This window comes from Theropithecus gelada, chromosome 4, assembly GCF_003255815.1.
Source record: "Theropithecus gelada isolate Dixy chromosome 4, Tgel_1.0, whole genome shotgun sequence".
In the NCBI taxonomy this organism is placed as follows: Eukaryota; Metazoa; Chordata; class Mammalia; order Primates; family Cercopithecidae; genus Theropithecus; species Theropithecus gelada.
This window is the reverse complement of record NC_037671.1, coordinates 55,063,247-55,084,923: the sequence shown is the minus strand read 5'-3', so window position 1 is coordinate 55,084,923 and position 21,677 is coordinate 55,063,247. Positions and strand designations below refer to the sequence as shown.

The window sequence follows — 21,677 nt, the reverse complement described above, 5'->3', positions numbered from 1 at the left end:
TGCCTCAGCCTCCCGAGTAGCTGGGACCACAGGCACCCGCCACCTCGCCCGGCTAGTTTTTTGTATTTTTTTAGTAGAGACGGGGTTTCACCGTGTTCGCCAGGATGGTCTCGATCTCCTGACCTCGTGATCCGCCCGTCTCAGCCTCCCAAAGTGCTGGGATTACAGGCTTGAGCCACCGCGCCCGGCCTCAATATTATCTTATTAGAGAAAAATGGAAACCTCTTTTGGGAAGTATTTGTTTTGATAAAAGAGAACTCTAGAATGGCTACTGTTAGAAAAGGCAAGCATATAGCATGACTGCTAACATCGATTGGCTGTTCATCATGTTCCTGACACACAGCTTAATTTGTGTCAGCAAAGGCCACACCAATTAGCCTTCAGAAACTCTTATCAAGTAGGTCATGACAGTGACTTTGGTTAAGAGGATAGAATGAAAATCGTATGTGTCAGCAATAATTGGTTTAATTCTTCCCGTCTCACTGAAGAATCCTTTAAGAATCCCCACATCCCCACCCCCCCCACCTTCCCCCCCCCCGCCATGTTGGCCAGGCTCATCTCAAACTCCTGACCTCAAGTGATCCACCCACCTCAGCCTCCCAAGGTGCTACGATTACAGGCGTGAGCCACTGCACCCAGCCAACACCCTAAACTTTGAGAATCAGAAGCACTTATATTATAACATATTTACAGTAAATGCAGAAAATCGTAAATAATCACATTAACCAACACGCAAAAGTGCATGAGACTGCCAAACGAATCTCAGATTTTACGTGAAGCAAATTAAGTTCCTCAACAACTGGGGTTTTTAATTCATCACTTTGGATAGAACCTAAAAATCACAGACAGAAATTAGAAGTGAACCATCCTTAGATTTACTGCGACTACTGAATAAGGGTATCTTAACCTCTCTTTGCTCAAACCACAGATGGACGCTTGCTTTTCGGCCAAGTGCCTTTGGTTGAAATGGATGGAATGGTGCTGACACAGACTAGAGCCATCCTCAGCTATCTTGCTGCGAAGTACAACTTCTATGGGAAGGACCTGAAGGAAAGAGTCAGGTACCATAGTGTTCATTACTCTACTTGATTCTTAGCCAAACTTCTTCAGTTCTCCACCAACTGAGACCTGGTTCAGGTGTACCTTTCAGCCTGGATTGAGACAAAAAAGACAAATGGGACAAAGGGGAAATGACTTGCTAGACCTGGCATGCCTTGTACTTATTCTTTTTTTCTTCTTTTGAGACAGGTCTCACTCTGTTGCCAGGCTGGAGTGCAGTGGCATGATCGCAGCTCACTGCAACTACTGCCTCCTGGGTTCAAGCAATTCTCATGCCTCAGCCTCCTGAGTAGCTGGGACCATAGGCATGCACCACCATGCTCAGCTAATTTTTGTATTTTTAGTAGAGACAGGGTTATGCCATGTTGGCCAGGCTGGTTTCGAACTCCGGGCCTCAAGTGATCCACTTGCTTTGGTCTCCCAAAGTGCTAGGATTATAGGCCTGAGCCACCGTGCCCAGCCACCTTGTACTTATGCTTAATAAGTACTCCACATCCCCCTTTTCTGTGTACTACTCATAGTGCGCTGAATGTTGCATTCAACATTCTCATATTCTCTCCCCACTCCTAACAAAATATGTTCTTAGAAAATAAACTGGTAAGTTGTTCTACATGAAGGTAGAAATGACTGATTCATCACATACTGAGCATTGTATCAATGATCTATTGACTATAAATAATGCTCTAAAACGTATCTTGAAAACTCTAAAACAAACTTGAAACACAGTGACTTAAATCAGCAAGCATTTGTTATTGCTTACCTGTCTATGGGTGAGCAAGTATCTGGGTGGCCTATGTGAGTCTAGCTTGACTTAGCTAGGCTGCACTCACTGATGTCTGTAGTTAGCCAGGCTCTGGTCATGGGTGTTGGCTGACTATCAGTTGGGATATGAATGGACCATGTGTCTCTCATCCTCTCATCCTGAGCTTGTTCTCATGGCAGCGAGGCAGAGTTCTGAGAGCGACAGTGAAAGCATACTGGCCTCCTAAGTTCTGGGTTCAGAATTGGCACCTCATCATTTCTACCTCATTCCACTCATTAAAGGAAGCCACAAATAGACTGGGAAATAGACCCCATCTATTGATGGGAGGAGCTGCCAAGTTTCATCACAAATACAGAAGGGTGAAGTTTTTTGGCCATTTTTTGGCCCCTGTATACCACAGACATCTATGCTACGCTGGGCATTGTGCTAGGCCTGGCAGAAAATGATTGGGTAATTATTCACGGGGATAGTTTAGTTTAATAAGAAATAACTAGACTTAAGACAAAACAAGTACTTGCAACTATAAAATCTTACCTGGATTTGGGGTCATGGGGCCTGTTCAGAGGTCCCTAAACAGTCATCACTATAAGCATGGACACAGTGCACAAGGTCAGTATACACAGAAGACGCAGTGGGAGAAAGACCAGGGCTCAATTGTTCAGAAAAAGGAGAAAGAACAACACAGGAATGAGCAAGGCCCACAAAAAGTAGCAGCCCATGCCAACTTTCCCATATCTTCATCTTTAAAACAGGCTTAGTCATTCCAACCTGTAATTCCGAAGGTATATGGCAAGAGAAGCAATGTCAAACAGTATGTGAACATGATACTTTTGTAAATAAGTACAAATATGCAAATGCACTCTGCTTCTTATTGTTTTGATGCAAAGTTTTTAATTGGTCTTTAAAAATCTCGTTTTTTTCTAAGACAAGCCCTGAGCTATAGATGGTGTTGTTAATATTCTTTTTCTTTGGGTTAGCCATAAACTACAGTAAACTAAAGCAAGTGGACTAGGTGACACTAACATGAAAGAAACATTATTTGTAATTCAAATAGGACAATGAAAGTATATTATTAAATTTTTTCTTTTTCTTTTTCATTCTTTCTTTCTTTTTTTTTTTTTGAGACAGAGTCACGCTCTGTTGCCCAGGCTGCAGTGTACTAGTGTGATCTCGGCTCACTGCAACCTCTGCCTCCTGAGTTCAAGTGATTCTCCTGCCTCAGCCTCCCAAACAGCTGAGACTACAGGCACGTGCCACCACACCCTGCTGACTTTTGTATTTTTAGTAGAGATAGGTTTCACCATGTTGGTCAGGCTGGTCTCAAACTCCTGGCCTCAAGTGATCTGCCCCCTTGGCCTCCCAAAGTGCTGGGATTATAGGTGTGAGCCACCATGCCAGGCCTTTTTTTTTTTTTTTTTTTTTTTTTAATTTTTAAGAGATGGCATCTCACTATGTTGCCCAGGCCAGACCCAAACTGCTGGGCTCAAGCAATCCTCCCGTCTCATCCTCCGGCATAGTTGGGCCATAGATGTGCCACTAAGCCTGACTCCATTATTCTTCATATGCTGTTAAAAAGAAAAAGACTACAGAAGACCATTAAAACAAATTCATTAAGCAATTAGCATATAATGGGGAATACAAAGACACTCTTGAAGAGATAACTAGCACAACATGAACATATAATAGGCCAGTAAATAACAGCAATAGAGATACTATGGTTTGTTTATTTATTTAGTGCTTGGCAATGAAAGGAAAACTTTAAAGGAAATTAAACTTTTCTTTCTCAGTTGCCAGGTCAACAGAAGACCTGTTAAATTATCTCTCTTCTCTAAATAAGTGAAAATGTTCTGGTACTAATTGTTTTGTAGTTTTAATAAACTTCATTGAGTTTAGTTTTTAAAGCCATAATAATCAATTATTTGTTTATGGTAGATTTCAACTTAAGGGCATTCGTGAATTCTTTCATACATCCTTTTATTCAATAAACATTTCCAGAGACTCTACTATATCCTGGGCACGTGGCTGGTTCTGGTGCTAGAAATCATTCATGAGAGTGGAAGCTTAAGAGGAAAAATAAACATTATTTGCTCCTGCATCCATTTATACCAGAGAAGTGTTGGAGTAAGAACCCTACGCTCAAAACCTCCTGTCTGCCTGATGGTCAAATGGTTGTTTTGTCAGGATGGACATGTACATTGATGGCACCCAGGTCCTGATGATGATGATAATTATGGCCCCCTTCAAATTTCCTGAGGAAAAACAGGAGACGCTTGCTTCCATCATGCAGAAAGCTAAAACCCGGTACTTGCCTGCCTTTGAAAAGGTAGGCTTCAGGTATCCAGGGCTTTTACATTTTGTTTCTGAGAATATTTCAAGAGTGAATATCTGAAAAGAGACACAGAGGCCATGTTAGAGCTTTACTGCCTTTGGATCAAAACTTTAAAAAGGATCCAGAACAAATTACAGGCAAAATTATGGAACCTCCAATGAAATGGAGTTGGAATATACCAAGTACAATGAAAGCATACAGCATTTCTGTTCTGTCTTTTAAAATAAGACATCAGCCTAAGGTGTGACCACTGTGAATACGATCAGGTTTTTTTTTTTTAGGTCTAATACTAGAGGCTAATTATGCCTCAATCAAAAGACAAACTCTCTCTCTCCCTTTTTTTTTTTTTTAAAGACAGAATCTCACTTTGTCACCTAGGCTGGAGTGCAGTGGCGTGATCTCGGCTTACTGCAACCTCTGCCTCCCGGGTTCAAGTGATTCTCCTGCCTCAGCCTCCCTAGTAGCTGGGACTATAGGCGTGTACCACCATGCCTAGCTAATTTTTGTATTTTTAGTAGAGACTGGGTTTCACCATGTTGGCCTTGGTCTCGAACTCCTGGTCTCAAACTTCCAACCTCAGATGATCTGCCCGCCTCGGCCTCCCAAAGTGCTGGGATTACAGGTGTAAGCCACTGCACCCGGCAATCGGCCATTTTTTTAAGGAGCTCTGGTTTCTTTTATGCTTAACTTTTTCATGCCATAGTAGTCATAAAGAATGATGATATCTGTATGGCATCGGCACAAACAGGCAAAGCAGCTGGCAGCTGGAAGAGACTGCTTTGGGGGCTCCATCACTCCAGGCCTCTTTTGACAACCTCAAGAGCTTGCAGTTCAAATTCTCTCTTATTGGCTAGGTGCGGTGGCTCATGCCTGTAATCCCAGCACTTTGGGAGTCCGAGGCAGGTGGATCACTTGAGGTCAGGAGTTTGAGACCAGCCTGGCTAACAAGGTGAAACCCTGTCTCTACCAAAAATATAAAAAATTAGCTGGGTGTGGTGGCGGGCTCCTGTAATCCCAGCTACTCAGGAGGCTAAGGCAGGAGAATCACTTGAACCCGGGAGGTGGAGGTTGCAGTGAGCTGAGATCGCACCATTGCACTCCAGCCTGGGCAACAGAGCGAGACTCTGTCTCAAAAAAAAAAAAAAAAAAAAAAAAAAAAAATCTCTGTTATTGACACACAGCAGTGAAGTGTGGCACCTGGGTGATGCATTCTGGCCCAAATAACCCTCCTTAATCGGATGTTGGATTATTTAGAATGCTCATTTATAAGACTATTTTATTTAACTTGGAGTTGGATATGATAGTTTTTGAAAATGTACCTTAGTGTCTATTATAGTTTGTTCCCAGAGAATCTTTTAAGAAAGTGGAATGATATGATTCATTTATATCATAGTTGTTATTTCTGAAATAAGTAGATGCTTAATACTTGGGTCTAGTCTTTGGCCAGGACTATGTTACTTCTATTCTGTAAGACACAATGTACTGAAGAGTTTTGATTGTGTTTTGGATTTAAATGCAAAGTTACTAATTTCCTTATGTTAAGTTAAAGAACTGGGAACTATTCAAAATGCGGCATCACCCTTACTTGCCACTGAGGCTTGGGCTTGTGTTATTTTTTTAGTTGCCAAACCATCTTTTCATGATATTCCTTCTGATCAAGAGAATATATCCTGGAGGCTGCTGTTTCAAACAAAGCATCTCTCTGGGGCTTTGGGATAGACCTTTTCTCTGAGTGAAGAGAATGATACTGAGCAGAAAACAAACCCTGCTTCTCTTATTCACCTATTACTGGATAACTAAACTGCTTTTTCCAAATCAAAGAATACTGTACTTCAACATAATACTTCAACTCAATAATGTAGATGCTGTATTTCAAAATATGTTAAGTCCAAGTTTTTGTATTTTGATATCAAATTTTATTCCTGAAAATGAGGTGAGTTTTAAAAATTATTTTATAAGAAGTAGATGTTCATTATATAAAAAATTAGACAACACAGAGCTGTAGAATGTAGAAAGAAACCACTACTATCCTCACCACCCAAAGATATATCTCAGTCAGTATTATTTTTATATGGTTCTTCCTAGTTTTTCCCATATAAATACATTTTTATTTGTTTTTTGGACTTTTAGATAATTATGATTATACAGGAGATAATTTTGCCGGGTATTCCATTACAATTAACCCCTGATCAACATGTGAATTGGGGCATATAACTTTTGACCTCTCAAAAACTACAAATAACCTACTGTTGAATGGAAGCCTTACTGATAACATAAACAGTGGATTAACACATATTTTGTAGCTATATGTATTAAGTACTATATTCAAAGTAAGCGAAAGAAAAAACTTTATTAAGAAAATCATAACGAAGCGAAAATATATTTACTATTCATTAAGTGGAAATGGATCATCATAAAGGTCTTCATCCTCATCGTCTTCACGTTGAGTAGGCTGAGGAGGAGAAGGAGGAGGGGTTGGTCTTGCTGTCTCAGGGGTGGCGGAAGTGGAAGAAAATTATGTATAAGTGAACCTGTGTAGTTCAAACCTGTGTTGTTCAAGGGTCAACCGTATTTAAAATATTTTCAGAATCAGAACTGCTATGTACCTACTACTTGGCAGTAACAAATGTCAGTACTTTTATTTTCTTGCTTAAGAATTTTGCTTTCTCATTAAAACAAATGTATATAGATAGCCGAAGTCTCCTTTGAACTGTACTCAAACATTATACCCTTCCTCTCTCCCTTCTCAGAGGCAACCACTATCAGAAATTTGATGTAAATTCTTTCTCTTCATTTTTAAAAATAGAGACCTGGCTTTGAGCTGTTTTAAAAGTATTTACACGTGTGGATCTTAAAATATTTTTATGTACATAGCATCATACTATAAGTTTGTTCTACTACTTGTTTTTATCAACCAACTTTGTTTTTGAGGCAAATATCTTGTCATTGCTAATACATTTGTATTTATCCTTTTCGCTTTATTTATTCTATTTACAAAAACAAAACTTTTCTTTGAGTTTTCCTCTGTTTTTCTAGATCCTGGTAGATGATCTGGTTTTCTTTATCTCCAGCTTTTCTTCTATGGTTCAGAAGGTAAACATTTCTTTCTGAAACTATTAATCTTTATCCTTCTCTTGATAGGACAAAGATTCAACTTTTCTCCAAACTTCTTCCTGTTTCTGTTTTTGTTAAATAATATTTTATATCCAACTTGTTTTTAAACTTCTTCTAATTTTTTTTTTTAGCTACAACTTATGTATATTTATCAACATATTTAACTGATTCCTTGGCTAACCATTGCTCCTTGCTTCTCATGCCTTTCTTCTGGGTGCTTTTTCCTTCTAAGGGAAGAACATCTTTTTTGGACTTCTTTCAGGAAAGGTCTGTAAGTGGTTAGCTCTTTCAGTCTTTGCTAGAAAATATCTGTATTTTTACCTTTACTCTAAAATAATGATTTAGATGTTTATAGAATTCTAGATTAATAAATTGCAAACAACTCACAATCTTTCTGTGCCCAACCATCACCAGACACCTGCACGTTAGCTCACTTCAATCATGGCATTATCAGTACTGCACAAAGCCCTCTTTTGCAGACAGCATAGACACTATCTATAAAATCTTCAGCAAGCCTTTCTTTGCAGTCAGCTTCTCTTCTGCAGATCCTGCCCATTGCCTCCTCGCAACATAGTTTCCTACTTTCTTGAACAAATCTGCCTTTCTTTACAACTATCTTGGTAAATTCTTTGACCCGGTGCCACCAGCCCAGAGAGTGGTTGCTCACCCACAACACCTTTTTATCATCTCTTTGATTTGAAAACATTTTTATCCCTTTACAGAATCGACTCTTATTTTTGGCTCTGTGGTTGAAAATTCTTTTTCATCAGTTTGTTACCTCTGTCTCATAGGTGACTTGGGTTTCCTTATATGCTGTGTAATTTTTAGCTGTGAGTTTGTCTTCAGCAGGAGTTCCATTTCATTTATTTGATATATCTCATCAAGTGTTTGTACTATAGAATTCACTGATTCTGGTGATTTTTCCCCATCCACACTAACATTTATTTTTATTCTTGCATGTATCACAAGAAGAGACATAGCACTTGAATTTACCTTTGCTCCTTATTTATCAAGTGAACCCACATTTAATGCATCTGGTACTCACAGATGCACCTGAGAGGTTTCTAAATATTCACTCTTCACTGGATAGTGAAAAATTAGCTTTCTATGTGGCTCTGCTTTGGACTTCTGGGATCACATTTGTCACTTGTTTCTATTGGTGGTATAGCCAGCAGGCTTAAGCTAGCTGTAACTTTTGTGTCTCTCTGCACTGGTGGATACAATTTTACTTAGCCACCTCCAGGTTTATAACAGGAGTCCAGTACCAGCATTTCACCACCCAAAAGGCCTTGATAATCACTGACAAATTCCCCCCACCAAAATTGTGCCAGTTTACAACATGTGTTAGAGTGTTGGTTTCATCCTATTTTTACCAGCCCTGGAGATTTTTTGTTGTTGTTGTTAAGATTCTTCATTAAATCTAATCAGAACAAAGGTTTCATGCTCTTGTTAAGTATTTAGACATGCAAAATGGTTTTTACTCTCATTTGATATTCTTTATTATTTTTCTTTCTGTAGATTTTGAATGACCATGGAGAGGATTTTCTTGTTGGCAACAAATTCAGCTGGGCAGACATACAGCTGTTAGAAGCTATTTTAATGATGGAAGAACGCAGTGCTTCTGTTCTTTCTGACTTCCCTTTACTAAAGGTAGTGTATTAACATCCACACAAAGCCCAGAAAAAAATGAACAAAGACTGAAGCAAAATATGCCTCTAGGTCAATCTCAAAAGAAACTTAAGAACACTGGCGTGTGTGTGTGTGTGTGTGTGTGTGTGTGTGTGTGTGTGTGTGTGGTGGGGTTTTGTTGTTGTTGTTATTGTTGTTTTTGTTTGTTTTTTTGAGACAAGGTCTCACTCTGTTGCCCAGGTTGGAGTGCAGTGGCATGATCATGGCTCACTGCAGACTTGACCTCTTGGACTCAAGCGATCCTCCCACCTCATCCTCCAGAGTAGCTGGTACCACAGGTGTGCGCCACCACACCTGGCTAACTTTTTTTCTTTTTTTTTTGTAGAGATGGGGGTTTCTCTGTGTTACCCAGGATGGCCTCAAACACCTGGCCTCAAGCAGTCCCCTGGCCTTGGCCCACCAAAGTGTTGGGATTACAGGCATAAGCCACCATGCCCAGCCCAAGAATACTGTTTTAAAAATCATTCTGACCAGGCGCAGTGGCTCATGCTTGTAATCCCAACACTTTGGGAGGCCGAGGCGGGCGGATTGCGAGGTCAATAGATCAAGACCATCCTGGCCAACACGGTGAAACCCCGTCTCTACTAAAAATACAAAAATTAACTGGGCGTGGCGGCGTGTGCCTGTAATACCAGCTACTTGGGAAGCTGAGGCAGGACAATCGCTTGAACCCGGGAGGCGGAGGTTGCAGTGAGCTGAGATTGTGCCTCTGTACTCCAGCCTGGGGACACAGCGAGACTCCTCTCAAAAAAAAAAAAAAAGTAAATAAAAAATCATTCTTTTCTTCATTTTGGTTATTTTTCTCTTACTTATCTATAGGATCTGTTAGGAAATAAAACTTTATGAAGGGGGAAAATAATTGATTATTTTGATGTCTAGCGTGAACATTTAGCATGAACGTTAAAAACTTTCCTGTTTTTAGTGCTTTTAAAGCTTTGCTTCCTGGCAAAGCAAAACTGACACATCTGTCTTTGTTGCTTCTCCCTCTAGGTCCTACCAGATGACCCTGCCTGCTTTTAGTCCCCCTGATTGTGGGCTCCCAGATAGTTCCTCCATTGTTCAAAGCATTTGCTTAGGGGGTGCTGTCAGCCTCCTGTGGCACTGCCCCAGCCCTCAGACAGAATTCCCCTCCCGCCAGACCTTACCTGGCCTCTGTTCCAATTCCTGAGAAACATTTTATCTAATAGGTAACCACGGGTCTTGTGGTTTAAGAATTAGCAATTTTTCTTACAATAAAAGAAATGCAAGTTCATATAGTTATGTTAGACGTTTGTGTAAACCAAAAGAAGAAAAGAAAAAAGACTGGCCGGGTGCGATGGCTCACGCCTGTAATCCCAGCATTTTAGGAGGCCGAGGTGGGCAGAGCACCTGAGGTCAGGAGTTCGAGACCAGTCTGGCCAACATGGTGAAACCCCTTCTCTACTAAAAATATAAAAATTAGCTGTGCGTGGTGGTGCATGCCTGTAATCCCAGCTACTCGGGAGGCTGAGGCAGGAGAATTGCTTGAACCCGGGAGGTGGAGGTTTCAGTGAGCCGAGATCGCACCACTGCACTCCAGCCTGGGCTACAGAGCAAGACTCTGTCTCAAAAAAGAAAAGAAAAAAGACCTATAATCTCACCAGCCAAATGTTATCTGCATGAGATTTCCTGACCTATTATTTTGCATTTTCCCTCCAAATAGGGTCATACTAAAGATTGTTTTGTGGCCTTCATTTAACATTCTTTTCAATTATCATGAATACGTTTACAGGTCAACAAATATTCTTTTGCAATAGTATGCTATTTTATTTTCATTGATCAATAGAATCACATCTTCTTAAAAAAAATTAGAGCTATGGCCGGGTGCGATGTTTCATGCTTGTAATCCCAGCACTTTGGGAGGCTGAGGCGGGCAAATCACTAGAGGTCAGGAGTTTGAGACCAGCCTGGCCAACATGGTGAGACCCCGTCTCTCCTAAAAATATAAAAAATTAGCCAGGTGTGGTGGTGTTCACCTGTAATCCCAGCTACTAAGGAGGCTGAGGCAGGAGAATCACTTGCACCCGGGAGATGGAGGTTGTAGTGAGCCAAGATCATGCCATTGTACTCCAGCCTGGGCAACAGAGTGAGACCTCATCTAAAAAAAAAAAATTAAAAAAAGTGAGAGTTATGTAAAAAGAGCATAAATTCAGAAGTCTCATTCTCACCCCTTCCCTCCCACCACCCTGCTCCCATAATCACTTTATTGACATCATATGTATACTTCCAGTGTTCCTATTTATGCAGATAAAAGCAAATCAGAATATATAGTCATATTCTTTGCAACTCTCAACTTTCTTGCACAAAACAAAATAGTGTATATTCTGTTCTGCCCTGGGCTCAAGGACCTTCCTCTTTCCTATTACATAAGAACATTTTAAATTAGTAGTTTATACTCCTTGTAGAGAAGTATCATAATTTACATAACCAGTCTCCTTTTCCTAGAAACAGGTTCTTTCCAATTTTTACCATGTTAACATTCTTTTTTTTTATTTTTTGGTGGGGGACAGAGTCTTGCTCTGTCGCCCAGGCTGGAGTGCAGTGACGTGATCTCGGCTCCCCGTAATCTCTGTCTCCTGGGTTCAAGCGATTCTCCTGCCTCAGCTTGCTGAGTAGCTGGGATTAGAGGCTCATGCCACCACGCCCAGCTAATTTTTGTATTTTTAGTAGAGACAGGGTTTCACCATGTTGGCCAGGCTGGTCTCAAACTCCTGACCTCATGATCCATCTACCTTAACCTCCAAAGTGCTGGGATTACAGGTGACAGCCACCGCACCTGGCCCCTGTTAACATTCTTACAGCTATTTTTTTTATTCAAAAAAAGTTTTTATAGAGATGGGGATCTCACTCTGTTGTCTGGGCTGGTCTTGAACTACTGAGCTCAAACAATTCTCCCACCTCAGCCTCCCAAAGTACTAGGATTACAGGTGTGAGCCACCACACTTGGCCTCTTATAGCTATTTCTTTGCTCACACCCATACTTATTCCTTTATAATAATTCCTAAAACAAGAATTGATAGGTCAAGAATATGAATGTGACCAGACGTGGTGGCTCATGCCTGTAATCCCAGCACTTTGGGAGGCTAAGGCGGGTGGATCACTAGAGGTCAGGAGTTCAAGACTAGCTTGGCCAACATGGTGAGACCCTGTCTCTACTGCAACTTTCATATTGTTCTCTTGTTTCAAGAAATTCTTCTTCAAACTAAATAAAAGATAAAGAGATATTATTCCAACTTTAAAGTTGCAGTACAAATGGCAGGTGGGATGTGGAGAATTCTCAAGTGTTACTTAAGCCATGTCGCCTGTTCATAGAGCTGTAATATATACTTAAAAGTAGCTGCTATTTCCCAGAATTCTAAATGCCCCCATTTCCCTTTACAATTGCAAAAGAATCCAATAATCTAGTTAATTCCATTTTCTTTTCAGGTCTTTGTGGGTGAATTTAAAACTATAATTTAGTTACATTTCTTCCTCTCAGAAGGCATCACAGAGAGTAGCTCTGTGTAGTGATAAAGTGCCCTGTGAAGTATAAAACATATAGACAGGGGAGCCCCAGGACTGGGAAGGGAAGGGAAGCCAGAGCTCATCGAATCAGGTGATACCCTGGAGACACAGTGGAGATACCTCTGGTGAAGGGGGGTGCAGCCCCCCCAGCCTCTTCCGGGAATGAAATTGCAAAGCCTTCTCCATGTAAATTTCCATGAGCAATTTCCAAAATCATCTCCAGTTTAATCAGGGCATCCACATCAAGAAAGACAAAAAGATGTCCTTGAAGGGTTTGGTTTATCTGCAGACTCTTAAGGACAGACGTTATAATTCCCACAAATGGAATGAGTTCAAACCAAATGAAAAACCAGGGGCTGCTTTCTGACTCTTTCTTCGACACCTACATGTGTGCATGTGTGTGTGTGTGTCTGTGAATCAAGTGATGGATTAGACACAATGGATCTAAGACACAACACCTGCAACTTTAACAGCAGTGGGAGTGGACAAGATTACAGTAAAGGGCCCACCCTATATGGGTCCTAGAAAAATTAGATTTTACTTTTTAACTTAAACAGAGTCACTAGATTTAAAGGGGTGTCAGACTTATAGGCATTTGTATGTATTTAATTATAAACACTTTGTATGGCTATTTCTAAAGCCTGCATTCGCTTTCTTAAGGTTAATTCCTTTAGTTCCTCGAGGTCACCTTTAATTTGACCTATGATTTGGGGGTGGCCAACCGAATAAAATCTTAAAGGGCAAATACCTAGTTTGTTTGGTGGAGGTGCACCAGACTTGGAGGAGGACCATAGGCAAAAACCTGATTTTATCTTAAATGAATTTCCTGGCAATGTTTCTTCAGTGGCTGCTCAAGTGTCCAGTTCATGTGTTCCACCTTTTCTTCAACTTTGCAGCTGATAGGCTGTGTGTAACTTCTATTTTATTTTTAACGGTCTTGTTAAATCTTGAACTATTTTAGCTACAAATGCTGGCCTATTGTCTGACTTTAAAGTTAGAGGCAGTCTAAACCTGGGGTAATGGGGTAATGTCCTTTTTTAGTGTGTGTGACGGGGTCTCACTCTGTCGCCCAGGCTGGAGTCCCCTGACGCGATCTCGGCTCACTGCAAGCTCTGCCTCCCAGGTTCACGCCATTCTCCTGCCTCAGCCTCCCGAGTAGCTGGGACTACAGGCGCCCGCCACCACGCCCGGCTAATTTTTTGTACTTTTAGTAGAGATGAGGTTTCACCATGTTATCCAGGATGGTCTCGATCTCCTGACCTCGTGATCTGCCACCTCGGCCTCCGAATGTGCTGGGATTACAGGCGTGAGCCACCGCGCCCAGCCCGATAATGTCTTTTAACAGTACTTTAGTTACTTCTTGTACTTTTTCTATCCAGGTGGGGAAAGGTTTAACTGACCCTGAAAAGGTGCAAACAAGCATTAGCATGTACCAATAGCCTCTGGCATGGGGCAGTTCTGTAATGTCTATAAACAAATTTTCACAAGGTATGGCTCTTTCTCCTGTTTAAGTTTCTTACAGAAGGGGTTCTTTTTCTTCTCCCTACTTTGTAACTCTTATCTAGTGGCTTAGCCGTCAGTGAGAAATTGGAATCCAGATATGGCAGAATCTTGCTGCTTTTAACTTTTAATATGACCATCGGCTCCTGGGAGCCTAATGAGAAGGTGGCTGGTCTGATCTAGTCTTTACATTCTTCAGCTCCTGCCAGCCTGATCAGATCAGTATTTGGTTCCTCCAAGGTGCGGCAGCCCTTGGCCGATGGCCTGTTTGTCTTGCGGCCTTGGCCATTTTCCTCATTGTCTTCTGAACATTTATCTTTCTAGTGTCCTTTCTTTTTGTATCTCACACATTAATCTCTGTCTAGCCTTGTCTGGCTCTTGAATCCTTGCCTAACTTGACTTCTTCTATGTCTACATCCACGTCCATGTCCTCTCACATTGCTAATCTCTTTTTATAAGAGCTGTTGCCAACAGATTGGCTTTTTCTTCTTAAGCCTTTTCTTTTTCTTTTTCTTCTTAAGCCTTTAATTAATTTTTTTTTTCCCTTCCTGCTCCTACAGTCAGTTGGCAGGGCCAGGCAATGGCACGGGCCCTGCCCCCGTGCACTGCTGTCTGTCTCTCCTATTTTCTTCTGATTCTCTTTTTCACGCTTACTCTTAGTCTTTCTTTTCCTTTTGCTCTTTTCCCAGCGCCAGTCCCTGGCTCCTTCTTTTTTTAGGTAGAACTGAGCTGGGGAGAGGGACTTAATCCTTGGCATGCCTAGCTGCCATACTTGTTGCTTTTGCTCTTTCCAGTTTTGTTCCTCGGTCACAGTTAACATACACCTTGGTGTCCACTTTTATAGACTGGGTGGTATTCATGCCTGCAGCTTCTGCTTGATATTACCTTGGGCTTGCTTTACAAATGAAGTATTCATATATACTGATTTTCAGCAGCCTCAAGGTTAAATGGGTGTAAAGTCAAAATGCTTTATAGAGCCTCTTATAAAAACTGACTTAGGCTCTTGTCAGCTCCTTGAAGCACTTCTGAAATCTTTTTTATATCAATTGCTTTTTTTTCTACTAACTGTTAGCCTCTGCAGAAGTGCCTCTCGGTACCTCTGCAAACACTGAAGCTGAGTTGCATTCTCTGGGTCTTTTTCCTTTTTCTAGAGTTTAACCAGCCCTTTTCTTTATATAATTCGTCATGCACTTGGAGGGTTAAACAAGCATACCGAGAGTCAGTGTAAATGTTTACAGTCTTACCTTGGCTAAGTTCTAAGGCCCGAATTAAAGCAATGAGCTCAGCTTAACGACAGTATCCAGGGTTATCACTGCATATCCTGCACATCTCTCTCTTTGTGGGTTGATGAAGCCGCTCCCGTCCACGTATAGCTCCCAGTCTGCTGATGCCCAAGGCTGGTCCTGGAGGTCAGGTCTGCTAGAGTAAACTGAGTCCAACACCTCTACACAGTTATGCTCAACAGGGCTCTAGCTGCCAGAGCAAGGTGGTGGGTTCAGGGTGTTTCCAGTTTAGTAGATCAATGGTTGAAAAGGGCTGATAGATGAAAGTCTGCTGCCCCCCGCTGGATGTGGGCCTGGTCATTGTAATAGACAGGTCCTCGCATCTCCCTGAGAGGCATTTGCATAGCTCCAGCAAGACCAGATCTGAGAAGACCCACTTGAGTATCTTGACTTCCTTCCTTGGCCTCTTGAAACTCCGATCCTCCCCTTTGAGGTGAGACCTGGGGCATGTTAGCTCCTGAATCTGGTTTCTGAGAGGGCTGTTGGCCTCGGTAAAGGGGGATAGGCTGAGACATATGGAGAAAGAATTTCTATTATCTTTGGTGGCTCCTGCAAAACTGGCTTCTCAACTCCCTTTTTAACTCTGTGTCTGCTGGCAAAGCTGCTCTTACTTTTACTTTTGGCTTTCTTGCAATAAGCTGTAAAACAGGGCTAAATTTATGCCGGTTTTGTCTATATTATATTTAACCAAGAATCAATATAAAGGTATTTGATACAGGTACACTGGCTGTCCTCTGACCCCTGTCACTGAGAGACAGGACTAGCTGGATTTCCTAGGCCAACTAAGAATCCCTAAGCCTAGCTGGGAAGGTGACCGCATCCACTTTTAAACATGGGGCTTGCAACTTAGCTCACACCCGACCAATCAGGTAGTAAAGAGCTCATTAAAATGCTAATTAGACAAAAACAGGAGGTAAAGAAATAGGCAATCATCTATTGCCTGAGAGCACAGTGGGAGGGACAATGATAGGGATATAAACCCAGGCATTTGAGCCAGCAACGTAAACCCCTTTGGGTTCCCTCTCATTTTATAGGAACTCTGTTTTCACTCTACTAAATCTTGCCACTGCACACTCTTCTGTTTCGTGTTTGTTACGGCTCGGGCTGAGCTTTTGCTTGCCATCCATCACTGTTGTTTGCTGCTGTAGCAGACCCGCTGCTGACTTCCATCCCTCTAGATCCAGCAGGGTGTCCGCTGTGCTCCTGATTCAGCCAGGCGCCCATTGCCATTCCTGATTGGACTAAAGGCTTGTCATTGTTCCTGCATGGCTAAGTGCCTGGCTTTGTCTAATCGAGCTGAACACTAGTCGCTGGGTTCCACGGGTCTCTTCCATGTCCCACAGCTTCTAATAGAACTATAACACTCACGCATGGCCCAAGATTCCATTCCTTGGAATCCATGAGGCCAAGAACCCCAGGTCAGAGAACATGAGGCTTGCCACCATCTTGGAAGTGGCCCACTACCATCTTGCGAGCTCTGGGAGCAAGGACCCCCCAACTTAAAACCAAAGTGTTAATAAAGGCATGCCTGTTTATCAAGCAATTCAAGTCAAGTCATAAACAAAAACCAAAGTATCAAGCAATTCAAGTCAAGTCAAAAGCAAAAACCAAAGTGCCGGTACAGGCACACCATGGGTGATCAGGCCACACTTCCACTCAAATGGACTGGGCAAGTTCCAAAGACCAGTCTTACCAAGTTTCAGATGTCTGGACTTAAAGTGCCAGTTCCTTCCTGGTGTCCAGCCACTGCATTGATCCTCTGCAGGGGCCTGCCATGCACCGCTCTGACAAGGTGTTCCACCGGGGCAAATGCCTACCCGGGAGCGCTCTCAAGATCCATGTCACTCAGGCTGGCTGGATTCCCCCACAGGGATGCTCTACAGGGCAGGCATAGATGCCTAAGGGGCTGCCTTGGACATCTGTTAATCACCTCGCTTCCCGGCCTGGGAACCAAGAAATGTAGCAGGACGAGCTGCAGACAAAACTCCTCAGACACTGGATTAAAGAAGGAAGAGGTTTATTCAGCCGGGAGCATCGGCAGACTTGTGTCTTAAGAGCCAAGCTCTCTGAAAAAGAAATTCTTGGCCTTTTTAAAGGCTTACAATTCTAAGGGGTCCATGTGAAAAGATTACAATAAATCCAGCAAGCATGGGGAATGTAACTGGGGGTACATGCATCAGCTAACAGAACAGAAAGTTTTGCAATACTTTTTCATACAATGTCTGGAATTTAGAGATAACACAAGTAGTTTAGGTCCGGGGTTGATGTTATTATTATTACTTTTTTAACTGCTAGGGCCGAGTGGTGGTACCAAGGTTGTCTGGCTATTTATCTTACTTTTGTTTCTTTCCAACTTTTTGCTTTCTCTCTTTCCTCCTGTCTTGTGAACTAGGCAAGGTTTGGGGGAGGAGGGCAGCAGGAGTAGTAGTGGTCTCCTTCCTTAGAACCATGTAGTAGTTGGGGGATAAATTGAGATAAACACTCTCTTTGGAATGCTTTGTTGAAATGAATTTGGAATTTTTAGTTACCAGTTGTAATATGAGAAAACAAGCTGGGTTTTCAATACAACAGGCAGAAGTGATAAAACCAGGCTGTTGTTCACATGTACCTTGGCAAGTGTCTCTAAAAATACTGGAGAGAAGCATCCTTCACAGTCATTTTGTGGCTTTCTCTCTCAACTGGACTCTCACATTCTGGAAAGCTACCAAACACTGGAATCAGAGGTTCAAATGGTCACTTGTCAGATTTCAGGCCTGCTGAACACTGATCTAAAACCTTTAGAACCATCCAGAAGGAACCCAGTTTCCCCATGGGAAATAGTTTGTTTTTCCCCAGGACTGGAAAAGCCTGGCAGCCCTAGACCTGCTCTGCCTCACATAGCACAGGCATTCCTTTGGCTAGCCTTAGCTCTCTCTTGGAATCACTTGCAGATCCAAATTATGCATTCTCCTAGCCCAAAGGAAATGTAGGGATCATCTGGTCCAGACTCTTATCCAAACTCTTATTTTATGGATGTAAAAATAAGCCACAGGAAGGTTAAGAGCTTTGCCCTATTGAGAACACAGAGTGAGCCAGTGATAAAATCAGGAGTAAAATGAAGGTCTCCCAACTTCTGGTACAGTGGCAGGTGGCTCAGATGCTGCTTCACCCTTTGCTCAAAAGAACGGAGCTTGCATCTCTCTGGGCTAATCGGCTTACATTGCCAATGTTTCTATGGTTGGTGTGATCCTTTAAAGCAGTGCTACTCAATGTGTGGTCCATAGACCAGCTCTCTTGGCATCCCCAGGGGCCTTATTAGAATGGAAATCATTTTTTATTATTATTAATTTTAATTATAGCAAAATACACATAACATCAGCTTAACCACTTTTATTGATACATAATAATCATATATATTTACAGAGTACATGTGACATTTTGACACACACATACAATGTGTATTGACCAAATCATGGTATTTAGGATATCCATCACCTTGAACATTGATCATTTGTTCAGATTGGCAACATTACAAATCATCACTTCTAGCTATTTTAAAATATGCGATAAATTGTTGTTAACTATTGTCGCCCTGTCTAGAACTTATTTCTTCTCTCTAACTGCATTTTTGTAACTATCAACCAATGTCTCTTGATCTCTGCCTCTGACTCTTCCCAGCCTCTGGTAACCATCATTCCACTCTCGACTTCCATGAAATCAAATGTTTTAGTTCCCACATATGAGTGAGAACAGGTGATATTTGTCTTTCTGTGCCTGGCTAATTGCACTTAAGAACCTCCAATTCCATTCATGTTGCTGCAAATGACAGGATTTTACTCTTTTTTTAAATGGCTGAATAATATCGATTGTGTATATGTACACCACATTTTCTTTATCCACTCATCCACCAGCTTAACCATCTTTAGGTGTACTGTTCCGTAGTGTTAACTACATTCCACATTGTTATTCTACTATCACTACCTTCCATCTTCAGAACTATTTTCATTTTGCAAAACTGAAATTCTGCACCCATTAAACGCTAACTCCCCATTTACTTTTCCCCTAAACCCTAGGAAATCACCATTCTATTTTCTGTCTCTATGAACTTGACTACTCTAGATACCTCATGTAAGTGCAGTCGTATAGTATTTGTTCTTTTGTGACTGATTTATTTCACTTAGCTTAATATCCTCAAGGTTCAACCATGTTATAGCATGTATCAAAATTTCCTTCTTTTTAAAGGCTGAATAATATTCCATTGAATGTATATACAACATCTTGTTGCTACACTTGGTCTTAGCCAAAAGGCCGTGAAGAAATGATGATATCCTGTTTACACATTCATCCTTCTATGTACACTTGGGTTGCTTCCACCTTTTGGCTGTCACGAATAATGATGCTATGAACATGGATATACTAATAACTCTTTGAGATCCTGCCCTCAATTATTTTGGATATATGTCTAGATACAGAACTTCTGGGTAGAAATGCAAGAAGCCTTTTTTTGCCTCAAGAGCCCCATCTGCAATGACTAAACCAGAATCTTTCCTCTTGTGGTGGCTCAGGAGTCTGTGATTTTGCAAGCTCTCTATCTCCAGATGTTTATTTTATATGAGGCACTGCTCTGAAGGACTTCCCACTGGAGACTTGCAAGGGAAGAGAGGAAATAGCTTTATCTGAGGCGGGACCTGAGGAGGCAGCTCCACCAGCCTGAAGGGAAGAATGGACTTTGCTGCTGGTTAAACATGAGTTGTGACTTTGGAGTAATGAGGTAGCTGTCTCCCCGAGAGGATTTTGAAATCAGCCTTCTTACTTTTGAACGTTAATTCATTTGAAAATGAAAAAGTGTGGATTAATAGGTAACGTCTAAAAAAAAAAAAAAACAAACCTAAGAAGAGACTGAAAAAACAAAAACACCAATGAACTCTGCTTCTCAGGAAAAAGAAAAGTGGAAATGAATAATAAAAGAACTATGAGGATTCTCTGATAGATCCAAAATTGCAATATAAAATGGCCCAGGGTGCATGTGGGCCAATAAATGAAGTGGGCCAGTGGGTGGAGATGCCCCAGTGGATGCTCAGGGGGCATGTCTGAGTCTGGGTAGTGGACAGGGCTCAGGACCCTTAAGGCGGGCCGCCACTACTCAGTTCCAGTCAATTGCTGATGTAGCTGAGCCTACCCAACTTCTCCAGTTTTTCTGAAGTTTTCCAAAACAAGCCTGATATCTGGAATGTTTATGTAAAATTTCCCAATTTTCATGGTTGGTTTTGTATAGGTTTATTATACAAATTGGGTTATTCTTGTCATACCCAACTAAATCAGAGCCAAGGGTAAAAAAGCACTCAGGAGACATAGAACCTGCCTCCAAAATTAAATTTTCCACAAGCTCAGCTGCTGAAACGGCCTGCTGTAACTCTAAGACTATTTTACCTAATGGCTGCCGAACCAACCTGCTGTGACTCTGACTGATTTTACTTACCACTATCACTCACTAATCAGAGCTTGCCAGTTCTCAAAAACTTCTCTAGTACCAATTAGCTTTTTTTGCAAAACTATAGCTGAGATTTTCCTTTCTAATAAAACTCCCAACCCTCTCCTTGTTCTTTGGACATACTGAAGACCACCCGTTCTGTGTGTATGCCTCAAATTACAATTATTACTTCACAAATAAAATGTCTTCAATTTAGAGTTTCATCTTTTTTTTTTTTTTTTTTTTTTTTTTTTAAACAGAGCCTTACTCTGTCGCCCAGGCTGGAGTGTAGTGGCATGATCTCGGCTCATTGCAACCTCCACCTCCTGGGTTCAAGCAATTCTTGTGCCTCAGCCTCCCGAGGTAGCTGGGATTACAGGCATGTACCACCATGCGTGGCTAATTTTTTAAATTTTAGTAGAGACAGTGTTTCGCCATGTTGGCCAGGATGGTCCTGAACTCCTGGTCTCAAGGAATCCATCCACCTTGGCCTCCTTAAGTGCTGGGATTACAGGCATGAGCCACCACACCCAGCCAAAGCTTCATCTTTATATTTTATTTGACTTTGACAGTTTAAATGTTTTAAAAATATTGTGCAGGACTGAGATAAATATAGACCCATGGATTACCTATTAGATTCTACCTCTTTACTAAAATTGGAAGGCAGTATAATGTGTTCAAGAGAGAAGGCTCATTTTCCACTATCCTCTCTAGCTCTAACCTTGGGTAAATTGTTTAAACTTTCTAAGCCACAGTTTCCACATCTGTAGAGTGAGGATGGTAATGCTACCAGCATAAAAGGAGGATTAGTAGGATTACACAAGATGATACATGAAAAAGCAATTAGCATGGTACCTGCTACAAAAGCAGCTACTTAGTAAGTCTTAGCTAGTAAAATTATTTTCAACATTCATTCAGTTAAAAAATTGTTCTTAGCTGGGTGTGGTGGCTCAGACCTGTAATTCCAGC

At 41.5% G+C, this 21,677-nt stretch overlaps 1 protein-coding gene across 1 annotated transcript in view; it reads left to right on the top strand.

Moving 5' to 3' along the window:
- The first annotated feature begins 8,870 nt into the window (after window positions 1–8,870).
- LOC112622507 (glutathione S-transferase A3) overlaps window positions 8,871–21,677 on the top strand; it is a 33,478-nt gene continuing 20,671 nt past the window's right edge. The window contains exon 1 of the mRNA XM_025382302.1: window positions 8,871–8,915. The gene's annotated coding sequence lies outside the window, so the exon portion shown is untranslated. The remainder of the gene's footprint in view (window positions 8,916–21,677) is intronic.